The sequence below is a fragment of the Triticum dicoccoides genome, chromosome 4A (genome assembly GCF_002162155.2).
Source record: "Triticum dicoccoides isolate Atlit2015 ecotype Zavitan chromosome 4A, WEW_v2.0, whole genome shotgun sequence".
In the NCBI taxonomy this organism is placed as follows: Eukaryota; Viridiplantae; Streptophyta; class Magnoliopsida; order Poales; family Poaceae; genus Triticum; species Triticum dicoccoides.
In genome coordinates, this window is record NC_041386.1 from 622,411,235 (window position 1) to 622,415,976 (window position 4,742).

Here is a 4,742-nt window from a genome sequence, read left to right on the forward strand (position 1 = left end):
ATGTGGAGGAGGAAATCTTCGATCCATACCGCAGGATCTATTGTGTCGTCGTATGATTCAATATTTATAGGTTTGAAACCTTCTGGGATTTGATGATCCATTACTTCGTCTGTGAAGCATAAGGGGTGTGCGGCGCCTCTGTACTAGGCTATATCGCGACGCAGCTCAAATGGGTCTTGCCCGCTATGTTCGGCCCGGCCGGATTTAGTTTTACTGTATCCGGCGTGACGTTTATCGTCTCGCATAGTGGCGCGCCCTCGTGATCCGTAGATTGATCTTGCATGTTTTGCTTTGTCCTCCAATACGTCTCGCAGGTCTGGCGTGTTTCCCCATGCTTTTTTATTTGAATGGCGTCGGGGTGCAGGCTGAGCTTTTGGCTGGAATGCCTCTCTATCACGGCCACGAGGTGGCCGATCAGCCGCGTCATACGCTTCTTCCTCCAGTCGAGGTAGCAACCTGCATTTTGGGTAACTCTTGGAGGGGCGCTCGAGTTTATATTCCTCGGCCGCGAGGACTTCTGTCCATCTGTCAGCTAGCAGATCTTGATCAGCTTGAAGCTGCTGCTACTTTTTCTTGAGGCTATTTGTCGTGGCCATAAGCCGGTGCTTGAAGCGCTCTTGTTCGACGGGATCCTCTGGCACGGCGAATTCATCGTCGCCGAGGCTTGCCTCGTCTTCGGAGGGGGCATTTAATTATCATCCTCTGCCTCTCCATCTGCCGCTCTCTCAGGAGGGCTGGCTCCTCCATCCTCCTGCTCTAAATCTTGCTGGAGGGGGTTGTTCTTGTCTTCGTCACTATCCGGAGTGTTATTACCTCCTGTGCCGGTATCACCACTTTTGCTTTGGCGGGACTTAGAGGGCTCCGCTAACGTCGGTGCTTGGGTTGCTTCTTGGAGGGGTCATCCTCCGCTATCTCGTTGCCATTGCCTTCTTTAGGTGTATCCACCATGTATATATCGTATGATGAGGTGGTTTTCCAGTGCCCTGTGGTCAGTGGTTCCTTCTCGTCTCCCGCATTGTCATCCATACCGGCGATGTCGTCGAAGTCGAAGTCGAGCATGTCGGTTAAGTCATCGACAGTGGCTACTGGGTGGGTGGTGGGTGGGCCGCGAATTTATTCATCGTCCGCATCCCTGTCCTGCCGGACATAGTTTGGCCAGGATCCTCCTAACAAGGAGAGAGACCTTAGTGAGTTTAGTATATCGCCGAAGGGCGAGCGCTGAAAGATATCCATGGAGGTAAACTCCATGATCGGCGCCCAATCAGATTCGATAGGAACGGGCGCAGGCGGTTCGGAGGCCGTGACCGGAGAAGGATCCGGCAGTTTAACAACACAGCTCTCGTGCAAGGTAAGGTCGATGTCCGGCTCGATCGCCGCTGAGTGTGAGGCCTCTGTGGCGGGGTCCATCCACCCGTCTGCGGAAGGCGCAACTGGCTCCGATTTGAGGATCGGAGCGGCTGCCGGTGCGATCTCCTTAACACTGTCCAATGGTAGAGCTAAATCGTACTCATCGTGACCACGTGACGCACAAGGCAGAGGCTCGAATCCGTCGAAGATCAAGTCTCCGCGGATATCGGCCGTGTAGTTTAAGCTTCCAAACCTGACCTGGTGGCCAGGGGCTGTAACGCCCCGGACACACCCGCCGGTGGTCGTTACTCCTGGCGGGATCTAGACTGGCCTCACAGATCAATACTAGTCTTTTCTGCACACTTTGTCCTCACTCATGCACACCCGGGAGCAACTTCCCGGTCGGTCACCCATCCTGACACTACTCCAAGCTGAGCACGCTTAACTTTGGAGTTATGTCCGAATGGGCTACCGGAAAAGAAGGAATTCCTTATTGATATGAGTAGTCTATCATCCCAAATAAGCCAGGACATCACATACACCCCCACTCAGAGGAACTGACGTCCTCCTCGGGCCACAGGAACGTTCCCTCTTGGCACATACGTCTGTGCTTCCAGTCCAGTACATGTGCCATGTCGTGTGCCACGACGGGTCACAAATGTCATGAACAACATGACCACGCACCTGTCCGCAACCATCCGTGTAACCGCGAGGGTCGGCTCTGATACCAACTTGTAACGCCCCGGACACACCCGCCGGTGGTCGTTACTCCTGGCGGGATCTAGACTGGCCTCACAGATCAAGACTAGTCTTTTCTACACACTTTGTCCTCACTCATGCGCACCCGGGAGCAACTTCCCGGTCGGTCACCCATCCTGACACTACTCCAAGCTGAGCACGCTTAATTTTGGAGTTATGTCCGAATGGGCTACCGGAAAAGAAGGAATTCCTTATTGATATGAGTAGTCTATCATCCCTAATAAGCCAGGCCATCACAGGGGCATAGCTTTCAATCTGCTCCAGATGGCCAAGCGAATTGGCCCGCAGTGCAAAGCCGCCGAACACGAAGATCTGTCCAGGGAGAAAAGTCTCACCCTGGACTGCATCACCATCGATGATAGTAGGAGCCATCAAGCCTAACAGCGACGACACAGAAGAACTCTCAATGAAAGCAGCAATGTCAGTGTCAAAACCGGCGGATCTCGGGTAGGGGGTCCTGAACTGTGCGTCTAAGGCGGATGGTAACAGGAGGCAGGGGACACAATGTTTTACCCAGGTTTGGGCCCTCTTGATGGAGGTAAAACCCTACGTCCTGCTTGATTAATATTGATGATATGGGTAGTACAAGAGTAGATCTACCACAAGATCGGAGAGGATAAACCCTAGAAGCTAGCCTATGGTATGATTGTATGTTGTCCTACGGACTAAAAACCTCCGGTTTATATAGACACTGGAGAGGTTAGGGTTACACAAGGTCGGTTACAAAGGAGGAGATACACATATCCGTGTTGCCTAGCTTGCCTTCCACGCCAAGTAGAGTCCCATCCAGACACGAGACGAAGTCTTCAATCCTGTATCTTCATAGTCTAACAGTCCGACCAATGGATATAGTCCGGCTGTCCGGAGACCCCCTAATCTAGGACTCCCACAACCATGCTGGTATGAGATAGTCCATGCTTGATTTATAGAATGCTCATTGCACTTCACTTATACCTTTTGAGTATGGCTTTATAGAATGCTTCATGTGCTTCACTTATATCTTTTGAAGTTTGGATTGCCTGTTTCTCTTCACATAGAAAACCGCCATTTGTAGAATGCTCTTTTGCTTCACTTATATTTGTTAGAGCATGGGCATATCTTTTGTATAAAGGATTAAACTCTCTTGCTTCACTTATATCTATTTAGAGAGATGACAGGAACTGGTCATTCACATGGTTAGACATAGAATCCTACATAAAACTGGTAGATCACTGAACATGATATGTTTGCTTCCTTGCAATAGTTTTGCGATATAAAGATGGTGATATTAGAGTCATGCTAGTGGGTAGTTGTGGATTGTAGAAATACTTGTGTTGAAGTTTGTGATTCCCGTAGCATGCACGTATGGTGAACCATTATGCGATGAAGTCGGAGCATGAGGTATTTATTGATTTTCTTCCTTATGAGTGGCGGTCGGCGACGAGCGATGGTATTTTCCTACCAATCTATCCCCATAGGAGCATGCGTGTAGTACTTTGTTTTGATGACTAATAGATTTTTGCAATAAGTATGTGAGTTCTTTATGGCTAATGTTGAGTCCATGGATTATACGCGCTCTCACCCTTCCATCATTGCTAGCCTCTTCGGTACCGTGCATTGCCATTTCTCACCTCGAGAGTTGGTGCAAACTTCATCGGTGCATCCAAACCCCGTGATACAATACGCTCTATCACACATAAGCCTCCTTATATCTTCCTCAAAACAGCCACCATACCTACCCCGTGATAAGATATAAGGAGGTTTATGTGTGACAGAGCATATCATATCACAGGGTTTGGATGCACCGGTGAAGTTTGCACCAACTCTCGGTGTGAGAAAGGGCAATTCACGGTACCGTAGAGGCTAGAAATGATGGAAGGGTGAGAGTGCGTATAATCCATGGACTCAACATTAGTCATAAAGAACTCATATACTTATTGCAAAAATCTACAAGTCATCAAAAACCTCGGTACTACGCGCATGCTCCTAGGGGGATAGATTGGTAGGAAAAGACCATCGCTCGTCCCCGACTGCCACTCATAAGGAGGACAATCAAATAACACCTCATGTTTCAAATTTGTTGCATAACGTTTACCATACGTGCATGCTACAGGACTTGCAAACTTTAACTCAAGCACTTCTCAAATTCACAATTACTCTACTAGCATGACTTTGATATTACTACCTCCATATCTCAAAACAATTCTCAAGCATCCAACTTTTCTTAGTATTCAACACACTCAAAAGAAAGTTTCACAAATCTTGAATACCAAGCATGTTATTATTAAGCAAATTACCATGCTATTAAGACTCTCAAAATAATTTAAGTGAAGCATGAGAGATCAATAGTTTCTTTAAAACAAATCCACCACCGTGCTCTAAAAATCTAAGTGAAGCACATAGAGCAAGATTATAGCTCAAAAAGATATAAGTGAAGCACATAGGGCAAAACTACTAAGCTCAAAAGGATATAAGTGAAGCACATAAAGCAAAACTACTAAGCTTAAAAAGATATAAGTGAAGCACATAGAGTATTCTATCAAATTCTAATTCATGTATGGCTCTCTCAAAAGGTGTGTGAAGCAAGGATGATTGTGGTACACTAACAACCAAAGACACAAATAATACAAGACGCTCCAAGCAAAACACATATCATG